This window comes from Benincasa hispida, chromosome 1 (assembly GCF_009727055.1).
Source record: "Benincasa hispida cultivar B227 chromosome 1, ASM972705v1, whole genome shotgun sequence".
Classification (NCBI taxonomy): Eukaryota; Viridiplantae; Streptophyta; class Magnoliopsida; order Cucurbitales; family Cucurbitaceae; genus Benincasa; species Benincasa hispida.
Genome location: NC_052349.1, coordinates 71,291,775 through 71,306,893, shown reverse-complemented (window position 1 = coordinate 71,306,893; position 15,119 = coordinate 71,291,775).

The following is a 15,119-nucleotide window of genomic DNA, read 5'->3' as shown; positions in this document are numbered from 1 at the left end:
AGTTCATCGGGTTAGCTAGAATGTGTCCGAGGGTTGTTAATCCCTCTGATGTGTTCCCACTCTACGATTGAAGGGTGGTTCACTTGCTAAAAGAGCATAAAAGCATACAAGCAAACGGAAAATGAGCACTTAATTAATACCTTAACTCATTTGATTTAAGGTTTTATAGATGTTGAGAATAAAGGATGTTCGGAAATAGAACACCTGAGAATAAGATATATGGAAATCAAAGATGACTGTATTTAGTTGTGCATATAAAATGTTATTAGAATTTTATCAGAATTTTATATTTATGAAATTAAGCATGAAAGTTTTATATAATTTTAATAGATTAATTAATTCAATCATAAATATCATTCAATATACTGATAAAAATTAATTAAGAATCAATAATAATTTCAATTATAAATAATTGAAAATGAGTAATTTATAATTAAAATTAATCAATCAATATATTTAAGAAACATCATATTAATTATAATTTAATACTTAATCATTTTTATAATTAATTTAAGTTCGACATTAGTAATTTGGAATTTTATTAAATAATATAATAAAATATATTTTAATAAACAATATATTATAAAAGGTGAAAAATAAGATAGAAATATGATATATTAATAAAGAATACTAAAAAAAGGTTTATAAATATGATATATTAATAAATAATACTAAAAAAAGTTTTATAAATATGATACGTTAATAATTAATGAGGTAATATAAATTAATCACAATAAATAATTAACTGATTGTAAAAACTGATTATATGTTCATAAAGAAGGTTAATCTCAATAAATAATTGATTGATTATTAAAAAATAATAAAATAATAAATTTTTATTATTAAAAAAATAAATTTNAAAATTCCAAAAGTGTTTTGTACTTTTGGAACTTTTTGCTATAAAGTGTAAATATTTATAAATATTTTTTTATATTTAAAAAGATTCCTTAATATTTTATATATTAAAAATGGATTATCTAATTTAATTACTAAAAATAATTAATCAATTAAAACATCAATAATTAAGAATAAAATTTAGTTGATATAATGAATTTTGTTAAGTCTAAATAATATATTAATTTTTAATAATTAGTTAAAATTAATAGTAATGATTCATTGATATTAATTTACTAGTTCATTAGGCTATATTTTTATTGCTCATTTCCTTGGCATAAAATCTCACCTGCATGCAGGGTATTAGAAATCATGTGTTTTAAAGTTCATTTGATAACAATATTTTAGGTTTTAGATAATGAAATAATGTAAAACAAATTAGGATATTAAATGTTTGTTTGAAATTTGATGACAAAACCTATAAAACAAACAACTTCTTAATACTAGTTAAATTACAGGTTTAGTGGCTTAACTGTGAGACTTGTATCTACTTTTAATTTTTGAAATGTCTAATGGGTTTCTATTTTTTTTTTTTTTCTAATAAGTTTTAAACTTTCAATTTTACGTCAAATAGGTCCTTGACATTTGACAAATTTAAAATTTTTAAATTTAATTGATCTATTAGATATAAATTTAAATTTAAATTTTATGTTTAATGGAACCTTATACTTTCAATTGTGTAGTAGATTCATAAATTTTAAAAATTTTAAAAATACCATGACTAAATTTGCAATTTTAAAAGTTAAAAACCAAATAGACGCAAGTTTCAAAGTTCAGAGACTAAATTTGTAAGTAAATATTTTGTTTTTATTTGACAATTAATTTGGTCGTTGAATCTCAAATTAAAAAATTGTTACGTGTTCGATAATATATTTAAGGTTAAATCATAAAAAAATACTCCTAAACTTTGACTTTTATTTAAAAAAAATCTTTGTTATGGATGAATGATGAAATAGGCCAAAAGCTAGGAAAAAAAGTCCAAGATGAAAGTAGATATGGCTTAGATAAGTTCAAGGTCAATTAATCACTGAGACAATCGGATCTAATTTTAACTCACGTAGGACAAGGATAAATTTATCTCCCCTAATTTTAAGAGAAATACATCATTCACATAAGTAGATCTTTCCTAATTAAAACAGCACAAATAAAATTCACATTGTGGAAATATTTACGTTCCTTGGGTAACCATTTGGTCTTTCAGTGTTGTATTTTTTTAAATCAAACTTATAAACATTAGTTCCACTTATAAATTATTTGCTTTGTTATCCACTTTTCAATACCATTTTCACATATCAATTCAAAATGTTAAAAACTAAAAAAAAGTTGTTTTCAAAAATTTGTTTTAAATTTTAGAATTTGACTAAAAATTCAACTGTTACTTCAAAACCCATAAGAATCATAATATAGTATTGAAGAGAAAACAAGCAAAATTTTCAAAAGTAGAAAACTAAAAATAAAAAAAAAAAAAAAAAGTTCTTACCACATGAGGCCTTAGCTTTTAAAGTTGGTCAAAAGAGAATATTCGTTGTTTAGAAGTTTTAAGTGTATTTTGATAAAAAAAAAAGTTTTAAGATCAGATTTTTGAAACCCAATATGTCTGCCTCAATATATTTTAAAATCTAATCGAAGTCGGAGTCGAGGTGGGGATACCTTCCCTATCTCCGACGAGGATCCTAAAGAAGTCCCTGATTTGACCATCATCCCTGATCAAATTGGGGATTCCCTACCCTAATTGGGATGAGGTATTTTGTCAACCCTAATAATTAGGTTTAGAGTGAAATGAACTCTTCTCTAATTCACATCCCCCTATTAATCACTTTATCCAAATCTCATCCAAGCTATTGCCAAACATTCTCATTTACCACAGACAGAGGTTTTCTATTCGCTTCCAAAACTATGAGTTTTCTCTTTTCCCCTTTCCATCGCTTTTTCATTTTATATATAATTTCATTTGGAATATAATTAACTAACTAATATTAATTAATATAAATTAATATAAATATTTATTTTAATAAATAAATAATAATCTATTAAAATATTTACTTAACTCACTTCTAACATAAGAGTTTATTAAATGAATGCAATTATTTTTGGGGTATTTTTAAATATAAAAAATATTTACAAATATTTACACTTTATATCAAAAAGTTCCAAAAATACAAAGAACTTTTGGAACTTTTTTCTATAAGTGTAAATGTTTTTGAGATTTTTCTATTGATAAAATTTCTCTTCAAAGTATTTCTAACAATTCTGTTATTAAAATAATTACTTTTGAAAGAATATACTTTGCTAAAAAAAGAAAAATATTTATATTTAATACAAAATAAATAAGAGATCATTTTAAATATAAAAAATATTTACAAATATTTACATTTTATAGCAAAAAGTTCCAAAAATACAAAGCATTTTTGGAATTTTTTTCTATAAGTGTAAATATTTTTTGGATTTTTCTATTTATAAAAATTTCTCAAATATTAATTTACTTTTATTTTACGCGGTCCAAGAATTAATTAATATGATAAATATAAATAATAATAAATTTAATTTACGACTACATTAATTGTTTTTTTCCTCTAATTAACTTTTTTTTATTCGATATATAAAATTGGCAAATCAACACAAACATAAAATCACTTTTGAAACTTTTTTCTATAAGTGTAAATATTTGTAGATATTTTTTTAATTTAAAAATATCCCCATTTTCAAATATTATAAAAGTTTTCTATCTATTAGCGATAATATTATAGACATCTAAATATTTGAAAACAACCCACCCAAGTTTGGACATTCGTAGTTTTTTTTATTCTTTATTCTTGAAAAAGAGGGACTTTAGTAGTTTATACAAAGATCATTCCTAGAGTTATGTATAAGTTTGTGTATTTTCTCCCATTTTTTCAGCTAAAAAAATTAGATAGACTCATTCATCCCTAATGCGATAATGGGATATGACTAAAAAAATAAAATTTCATGCGTTTTCAAGGAACGGGTCAAAAAAAGGGTTTGTTGTACGAATTGCCTCATTTGGGAAGCTCAAATTGAAAATGACCTCCTGTAGAGAAAGTAATAGAAAGCGTCGTTTTGTTTATGTCATAAGCATGTGATTTTACCGATTCGCCCCTGAGATGCACCCCTCGCATCTGCCAATACGAATTTACTCGATCCTCGATGCACGGTCACTCGATACCCAGCTTCATGGTCACTCTATATGGCTACAATCGACACATGTATACTCGATCATATCAACATCATACTTGATGCTCGATTACTTTATACTCAATTATTTTGAATTATCCATGTCACTCGATACGGAACTTGCTCTATAGTTAATGCTCATGTACGAACATATACAAATTGGAATTTTCTAACCATATACATGGTGAATTCAAATCGACTTGAAATGTGAAGTAATTTTTTTTTATTATTAACTAAGAACAAACAAAACTGAAATACAAAAGAGAAAATCGGGATCACTTTCCCTTAAAAAAAACCCACTTTACAAAACCTGTTTATCTTGACGGAGATCAAGTTATAAAGGCATTGAGATTATTTCACTATATTGTTTTGCACATCAAGTAAGTAAATGTGCTTTTTTCTGCTCATTTTTTTTTTTTTACTTTTCTGACAATGTGCAAGACATACAAACGTAGTAAAGAGAACGAATGAGTGTGTATTGATACATGCAAGTAGCTCCTAGTAGAGCGAGGATGAGGGGAGAGAGTTATGAAACCTGAAAAGCATCAAGTAGAGAATACCGAGTATCAAGTGACGAGAATCGAGTAGCGAGTAGAGAGTATAGCGAGTATTTAACAGTTATCTATTTTCCTAAGTATTCACTTTCTGTATTGTTTTTCTTGAAGGATGGATACGTATATATTCTTACGTTGTGATGGTATATGGGACGACACAAAAGAATGTTATACTTGAGGCCGTTTGAAGGGTTTGTTAGTTCCAAGCACATTAACGTACAATGAGCTGGTAAATCTTGTATATGATATCAGGCAAGTTAGTTTGACAGAGTTCCAGATTATAATGAGGGTGAAATATAAGATGGATATTGATTCTCCTCAAGTATTTTTAATGAACGATGTTGATGTTAAATTTCTCCTCTCAGAGTACGACCGTACTAGATCGCAAGTATTTGTAAGTCTTGATAAAATCGAAGAAATTCATCGTTGGGCAATATTTGATTACCTAGAGAGATCAAACCAACCGATGTGTGAAGGTGATGTAAATAAGCATGATGTTTGTCCATTGGGTGTCTCACTGGAAACGACAATATTAATGCTAATGTAGCAAACGTATTGCATCTGAATGTGACAATAGAAGATGTTGGGACATGTATAAATGAGAATGCGATGATAGAAGAGGAAGAGGTTAAGAATGAAGAACAGATAACCCCGATTTTTTTAGGGAAAAATCCTTCTGTTGTGAATGAAGAACTCCCAACCTAGGTTTTTTTAGGGAGTGGTCCTTTTGTCGTGAATGAAGAACAACCAACTCCGATTCGTCAAATGATTTTTACCATTTTGTTGGGAGTGTGCCTCACCAAAATCCGACCATTTTACCATCTAGTAGTAACACCAGAATGGGGGACTTGATTATGCAACCACAGTAGTCTATAAGGTTGGTGGATACAATTGAAGAAGGTCAAATTTTCTTCAGCAAGAGTGATGTGAAGATAAAGTTAGCAATGTTGGCCATTAAGAACAACTTTGAGCTGCGGGTTAAAAAATCGAACAAAAAATTACATAGTGTTCGGTGTTTACATAAGACATGTAAGTGGATTGTTCAAGCAATTAAAATGGGCGGATGTAATATTTTCAAGATCACAAAATGCACGCCCAACCACACATGCTCGATTAAAGTATTGAATCATGGCAAGCCAACACATTCGTTATTAGTCACCTAATCAAGGACAAGTTCAGCGTTGGTCGGGGGGGCAAACCGCACCATATTATTGAGGATATGCAACAACAATACAATGTTAATATTAGTTATGACAAGGCATGGCGTGCGGGAGAAACTGCTTTTACTCTTGCAAGGGGGACGCCAGAGGAATCATATGTCATCTTACATGCATATGGTGAGGCTTTGAAGATAGAAAATCCTGGAACTGTATTTGAGATTGAGCTTGAAGAATCAAAATATTTCAAATACATGTTCATGGCACTAGGTGCGAGCCTAAGAGGTTTTAAGAGTTGTTGACCCGTGATCATTGTAGATGGCACTTATCTAAATGTTAATATAAGGGAACAATGATAGTTAGTGTTGCAATGGGTGGTAATAACCAATTGTACCCACTAGCATATGCAATAGTTGATAGCGAGAATGATCAAGCCTTGAAGTGGTTCATGGCGAACCTTAAAACGGCAATTGGAGAATGCCCTAACTTCGTATTCGTCTCAAACCGTTGATAAAATATAGCCAATTTCGTTGATATCATATTCCTCAATTCTTACCACATACTTTGTACCTTCCATTTGAAAAGGAACGTGGAGAAATATTTCAAAGATGAGGCCATTAGAAAATTGTTTCACGATGCTTGTAGAGCGTATCGAGAATTAGAGTTCAAGCGTCATTGGGTCCAAATAGTGAATTACAAGAATGTTCCCTTACTAGATATTGAGAGGATACTGGTATTCAGCAGTGGGCACAGTGTTACCAGTCCAAGAACCAATATGATAACATGACCAGTAATAGTGCTGAATGTTTCAATGCTATTACCAAAGAAGCAAGAGTATTACTAATAACTTTGCTGCTAGAATACATAAAAGGTCTACTTCAAGGTTGGTTTCATGAACGGCGAACAATGTGGTCTAATAGTACATCGACACACTCAATCTATACGAAGGAAATAATGGGTTTAGAGTGTGGAAAAGCTAGGTGATCCCAAGTAAATCCAATCGATTGTTATAGATTTCATGTCAATGACGGTGGATTAGATGGTATAGTCATCCTTAACACTTGAGAATGTAGTTAAAAGCAATTTCAGTGTTTGGAGATTCCATGTTCGCACACTATTGTTGCAGCTAGAGAGCGCAATATTAATCCGTTTACTCTATGCAACCGATTGTATAGTGTTGATTCCCTAGTACTAGCATATGCGGAATCAATAAATCTATTTGGTCATGTATTAGAATGGAAAAAGCCACCAGGGTATACCGAGGTAAAAATACTCTGACCGAAAAGAGTGGTACAAGTTGATAGACGAAGGGTAAACAGGATACTGTCTGCTGAAAAACATGTCATATTAAAGAAATGTGGAGGGTGTGGCCAATCGGAACATAATCGACAAAAGTGCAACGAACCACTTGACACGTCCAAACTCAATAAACGGGCAAGGACAACATAGGAGACCCTCCAAATTCTGTATTATAATGTAGATTGTTTATTGTTCATATGCTCGATCAAGTAGTAGTATTTAATATTAAATAATGAAATTATATTATAGAACTACATCCAGTACTCGACAATACTCGATCATATTAAATAATGAAATTGTATACTCGATCATATCAACATCATACTCGATACTCGATTATTTTGAATTCATAACCTGTTTGAAGGCGTTTAATTAATCCTTTGGTGCTCTGTATGATACTCGACAATACTCGATAAACATTGACTATATATATGGTTGATTTACATGTACTATATACTCGATGTAATGTAGAGACGTTATGATAAATACTCGACACACTGTCACTTGATACTCGATACTCGTCACACGATACTCGACAATACTCGATAAACATTGACTATATAGATGGTTGATTACTATATACTCGGTGCATGTTACACGATACTCGACAATCCTAAAAAAAATTGGTGACTATATAAATGGTATAGATTTACAAATAGTGTCAAAATTCACATGGAAAACCCTAATAAAAATAATATCAGATTTACAAATAATGTCCAAATTCAAATAAATGGTATAAAAATTCACATAAATAATGTCAAAATAATGTGAAAATTTACATAGAAAAAATTAATCTACCCTAATAAAAAAAATTGATCTACCCATAACTCGACACTATATTGCAACCTGAAATCATGGATCTTATTTTGTCATAAGCTCTCCATACTCGACCCAATCACCAAGTACTCAAAGTACTTGAGATTGAATATCCCACAATCTAGTGTATTCCCCTGTAGGCCACATGTATTGATATGGCTCAACATCCAATGACTGGGTGCAAGGTCGGGCTTTACATCATATAGGTGGCAGAATTGTGCCGGTGAAGGGAGAGTAAAACATAAGGGCATGAGGAATTTTAGTAGATCTTTCTCTTTGATATACTTGGGCAGTGAGTCATACAAAAGGATGTATCTGATATTCATGTCCACAACCAGTAAAAACCAATGCTGCTTGTAGTTGTCTGGGCTATAGATGTAATTGACATTTGCCCATCCGGGCTGATGTTCAGGTACCAGTCCGAGCACGTATTGACATACATGTGCTCTTTCTTCCATACTTTAGCAGCTTCTTCCATGGTTTTCCCACATATGGCCTCGAACAAGCTATCTGGTGCTTTGAGATTCAAGTGACTTTGCAAAATAGATAACAATAAGTTAAAGTGTATATCAATAATGCAAAATTGTACATTAAAATTTAAACCCTCTATAATACATACCAATATGCCATGTGGCAATGTTGTGAACCGATGAACACATATATCTGGCCGGCTAATAAACTTCTGTAGAAGAAATATGAATAAAGAATTGAGAACCTGTAGTTTGCAAGTTAAGTCAAAGAATGAGAATAGTAATTAACAAGCATATAAATGTAATAAGGGATAGTAACTTACGTTGTTCTCAAACCAATTACTATCATGTGTCAGCTCTTGGAATAACTCCTTCATCGTGCAATTCGTCCTGAATAGGACTTCATTCCCTGGCCAGTGAAGACCCATGTCCACGTTGTTCAATCAGACCATGAACTCATTCATCAAGTCCTCTGGAATAATGTGTGTCGGGTCGTAGGGGACAATATCAATTAGATGTTCACCGAGCTGAATATATTTCTACTTTTTTCTAATCTCTCTTACCGTGTTAACTGGAGGGGTGTACGGTTGTGTTGGCTTCCTCTTTCTACTTATCCGTTTCTACACCCCCCCCCCCCATAGTTCACAGGCTTCGATGAAGGTAGAGGAATGGGGTTTTGGATCTCAATGGCTAATGGAGGAATGGGGTCACATGACTCACATGACTCAGGTTCCATTGTGTTGGTCTCGGTGGTGGGTGGAGGAATGGGGTCTTGGAACACTGGGTCACGAGATTCAGTGGCTGTTGGAGGGATTGGGTCACGGGTCTCGATGGAATGTGGAGGAATGGGGTCAATAGTCTCGGTGGATTCCATGTGTAAACCCTATATAATTTATGAAGTATATTAGGGCAAACACACCATGATATAGATTTATATTAGAATAGGTTTAAGATGATATTGTGTATCTGACACAATGACCGCAGTAGGGTGGTAATTGTTTGTACTTCGGCTTGAAGGACATTCAAGTCAGACTTCACATTTTTCAAGTCTGACTGTACATCGTCCAATTTTCGGTCCATCGTAGCCACTCTCTGATCCATGTCACAGAGCAATGTGCGAATGCCCACACCTCTCATGGGCTCAGAATGTGTTGTATTCAATCGAGACGACCCTCGTTCCTTAGTTGGGGGCACATGCTTATCAATAGGGAGCTGGTGAGACTCGTTCTGAAGAGGGCGAATCTTACGCTCATCGGTAGGGAGCTCGTGAGACTGATGCTCATCGAGTTTTGGCTCGTAGGTGTGATGCTCGTGAGTCTGTTAGTCATTGGAGTGACTACGAGCATCCTCATCGTGGTGTGATCTATGTGCCTCTGAGAATGTCATTTTTGAAGGAACTCTTATATAAGAGTACCTATGAGCGGAAACTGATCTTTTTAAACCATTGTGATAGAATTTCCACATTCACATTCATACAAACAGATATGCATTATCAACACTAAATTACTGGCATGCTTAAAGGATAAAATACAAAAGACCGAGAGAACATACCAGTTGAAAACTTTCTTCACTTGAAAACTTGCTCTCTTCGCGAACGAACTCCTCTTGATAGAACGTCAGGCAATCGTTCAGCAACTCTCCTGCCATCTAAAATGAACGGCTTTCCACGAACACTAGGAAATGGGGACGACACCACCACTCGAAACCCTCAGTACTCTCGGAGTGAGAATCCAAAAGGTGGGATTTTGTTTGGATTTGGTAGAGGTGAGGAGGAAAGACAATCGTGTACTAAAAATCAAGCAAGTGGGAGAAAGGAAAGACTATCGTATAGTTGGGTGCTTGATCATTTAGAGCGAGGTACACGATTGTGTAGTAAAAACTAGGTGATCGTCTATACGATTGTTTAGTTCAGCTCAGATGCTAAGTGATCGTCCAGAAAATGGTGAGCGATCGTTTAGTGAATGCGCGCTCGGGTGTGCAATCATTTAGTAAACACAAAGCGCTATCGTATAGGATCTCAAATAATATGCGATCGAATGCTAATCACACCATGAGCAATTAGGTGTATCATTTGCAAAATGAAAACCATTTTCATTTTATTCTTCAGTTACTATAACTGACTCGAACTTCCACTAACGCATGATTTCAGAGAAAACGGTGGACAATTATCTCATAATCGTCTAATTAATAAAATAATAAATATAATCATATTATATTCATAACCTATAGTTTGATATCATATATCAACCATAGTATTTTCTCCTCTACTTGATATAAATCATATTTATATCCAATTTCCTCCAAATTAATGTATCTCATACATTTAGTCAATCATATTATATACAATTAACTATATAATCAAACTCCCTGTTGTCAATTTGAACATTTCAAACTACCCCAAAAACTAATTCTCAACTTGTATCCAAGCTACCAAGGAGACCTTATGGATCTATGGCTCGAAGCTCCAACGGTACGTGAATAGCTGACTAAACTCTTTAGCTATAAGATCCACCATCCGTTAACTATCAAGCATTCCACTAAAGACTGACAGCGGAACTCTTCTTACCACAGATATATTTATGTGTCCATCGGATATAACCAATCATAAGTACAATAACCCTTCACAGATGCTCGTAAGTATGGCTAGGTCAATTTACCTTTTTGCCCCTATAGTTACATCTCACTCCATAAGTACCACTGATCCCTCTAATGAACAATACAACATAGTCTTACTATGTGTGAACACCTTTCGGCCAAGAGAAGGTACGCGACGCCACATCGTTCAAGCCCTGGGATCAGCCCTTAAGGGAGCTATCTATCTACTTACCTCTGCTGCAGGGAATGAGTAAATTCCATCTTGTGTAGCTGAGTTCTAAGCTCCCAAATCAGAAAAATCCCCAAAGTGGTAGGTTTGAATCAGCGAACTGGCCACTCGCATCTATGCAAATCAAAGGACCGCCCTCAATGACAGAAGTTCCCAACTCACTCAGGATTGAGGTCATGTTACCTATGATCTTTCTAGTGAAGTGAATTCTCTATCATGAATGGTGTTATATAACGAGACGTTAACACTTCGTGGTTAGGTCTAATACAAACTCTTTGTACAAGACGCCCTCACTAGCATGTCCCCCAACACGAATGATCAGGATCATACCATCTGTGACAAGTCACAACACTTGTAACTATGCCACGAAGTGGGCTACATCCGTAGCGTTACCAGGATAAGGTTTCCCTTATATATCCATACACTACAGACCATTTTGGTTATCATTTAAGACATAATCCACTTGTATGTCACCACATACATGCTTAAGTTACATAAAGACAATTAGGGACTTTAGTTTATTGGTTTGTGGTAAAGTAAATAAAATATCTAAATGTGCAAAGTCAAGAAGTGAAGTAAATATCATGATATTTACTTCACTTCTTGACTTTGCACATTTAGATGTTTTTATTTTACCACAAACCAATAAACTTAATATCCTTGGTTGTGTTTATGTAACTTAAACATGTATGTAGTGACATACAAGTGGATCATGTCTTAAGTGACAACCAAAATGATCTGTAGTATATGGATATATGAAGGACCTTATCCTGGTAATACTACGAACGCGACCGCTTTGTGGAATAGTTATAAGTGTTATGATTTGTAACAGATGGTCTGATCCTGATCATTCGTATAGGGGACATGCGAGCAGGGGTGTCCTATACAAAGATTTTATATAAGACCTGACCTCGAAGTGTTAACNGTATAGGGGACATGCGAGCAGGGGTGTCCTATACAAAGATTTTATATAAGACCTGACCTCGAAGTGTTAACGTCTCGTCATATAACTCCGTTCATGATAAAGACTTCACTTCACTAGGATGACCATAGATAACATGACCCCAATCCTGAGTGAGTTGAGAACTTCTGCCATTGAGGGCGGTCCTTTGATTTGCATGGGTGCGATTGGCCAAAGTGCCGACTCAAACCTACCACTTTGGGGATTCATCTGATTTGGGAGCTGGGAATTCAGCTTCATAAGATAGAATTCACTTATTCCCCGAAGCAGGGGTAAATAGATAAATTGCTCTCTTAAGGGCTGATCCGGGGCTTGAATGATGTGGCACCACGCACCTTCTTATGGCCCGAGAGATGTTCACACATAGTAGGACTATGTTGTATTGTTCATTAGAGGGATCAGTAGTACTTAAGGAGTAAAATGTAACTATAGGGGCAAAACGGTAAATTAGCCTACTGTAATTACGAGCATTTGTGAAGGGTCATCGTATTGATGATTGGTTATATCCAATGGACATAGAAATATATCTATGGCAAGAAGAGTTCAACTGTTGGTCTTTAGTGGAATATGGTGACATGCAGAAATGCACGTCATCTTAGGCCTTTTATTTAAAATTATGAGGGCTATTAAGCAGAATATGTTAGAAATTCATAAGAAAATGAGTTTGCGTCATTCGGCATTAAGAATCTTGGCTAACCCACTATTATGTGTTATTATGCGTTCAATTGTCTATTTTTGTAGTTAACACAGAAAACGGACGCAGACGTGGAAGACGGGCTATCGCATAGACGACCGCATGCGGAGAAATTCTCCATCGTAAATGCAAACGCATACGTTCAACGCATTGGTGTTGCGGTAATCAATCGCACGTCCATCGCATAGGAGTTGCAATCATCAAGTGATTGTGGTCATCGTGCATAAGTTGTGGTAATCAACCGAATGCAGTCAGTGCAAGATTGCAGCTACACGATGATAACCATAATAGAGGGACGAATGCAAGGTTGGTGGAATGGAAGCATAAACGCATATCTCGGGAAAATCAAAAGCTGATGTTGACAGTTCACCTACCACACCGTTAGCAGCAGAGATTTAGAAAAGAACCATTACATCGCGAATGTCAAAATCTCCATTAATGTTGTCGATGATCAAGCTCTATAAATAGAAGCCGCTGAGCATAACTTCAGACCATCCAAGGTTTCCTACCTTCGGGTGGATCCTTGTGATCCAGACCAAAGCAATAGAAAAAATCTCAAGAGTTCTTCATCTCCTTCATCCATTCTGAGTGATGATCGGAGCCATCAACGAAGTTAGATTTCGAGAGAGTCAGCTCCACCGCCCTTCCATGGCACACCGACAGCCTTGACACACATCTACTGGAAGCAAGACATTGCTTCCAACTGGTCATTTCAATTTCTCTTCTTTTCTTATATTGTATTGTATTACATTTTGGATTAAGAAATTAATACATTGTGTGTTCAATGCATTTCTATGTTTCCTTCGATTCCATCTCCATCTTTCTTTGCTTAGCATCTTTAACATTCATTGCATTACTTAGTGAGATTGTTAGAGTATCGCATACTTAATCATGTGGCATAGAAATATGAAACATGTAGCAAACCATTGGGAGGTGTGCATTGCGTGAGTATTGTGAGAAAACCTTATTTGCTTAGTGTGAAGCTGTAGCAATGTTTGTCTATAGGCGGACACAACGCTTGTCTATGAGTAAAGTCAACAACAACTAATTGCCCGAGAGGGTAAGTGGTTGGTCGCATTAAGCAATGTAAGCAAGTATTCACTAGAGATAGGAATAATCTTACATCAGCTAAGTTTATGTGATTATCTTGTCTTATGAGCGCATCATTCATCATTTAGGCATACTTGAGAGAATAGTTTAAAAACCAAATCTAAGACTCGGGAGAGCAGATTGGAATGCATAAGCAAGAATGGGGAACTTAAAGATAAGCTCTGTTTGCTATTACACAGTGTATGCACCCTACGGATAGGATATTGCATGCGTCCAAAAGTAGGATATGGTGGTATGTGGTCATCACGCTTATGTGTGAGAGCACGTGAGCGGGTTATGGAGGCTTAGGCATAGGCTTCTCGACATTATCGCATATACATGGCATGCGTCCTAGAATTAGGCACAAGTGTGTGTAGCATGATCGCATAGCTTGCGTTGGCTGAGGTTGCCCTTGCGGCCAAGCTTAGGGTTGCGATGAAGACATCTTCACATTTTCTCTATTTTTCCATGCATTTACTACGCGTCAACAGTTTCCGTGTCTGTACCTCTCATGCATACTTCCAATGCTTTGTCTGTTAGATAGGAGTAGAAGTAGTTTATAGCTTATATCCTCCATCATTCTTTTATTCAACCGCCGCAAACACATTACAGCATAACATTTAGTTACAAGTCTCGGAGTTCGACCTCGGATCACCGAAGAAACTTGCGTTCACGTTATACTTCGCGTGAATGCAAGAAAACTTGTGATGGGAACGCATGGTCATCGCATACATTCGTTAACGCATAGTTTCATTCCAATGCATGATCACCGACGCATGAGTATCAACGCATACCTTAAGACATGCATTGCATAATTGCGTTCATTAATTTTTGTCATCAGAATGCCTGACAGTTAACAAATGGTGGATATCGTGACTAAAGAGTTTAGTCAGTTATTCACGTACTGTTGGAGCTTCGAGCCATAGGTCTATAAGGTCCCCTTGGTAGCTTGGATACAAGTTGAAAGTTAGTTTTTGGGTCAATTTGAAATGTTCAAATTGACAAGAGGGAGTTCGATTATATATGATATAATTGAACTAGTTAATTATATATGATATAATTAACTTTATGTATGAGATACATTAATTTGGAGGAAATTAGATATAAATATGATTTATATCTAGTGGAGGAAAAATACTATGATCAGTATATGATATTAATTCATAAAT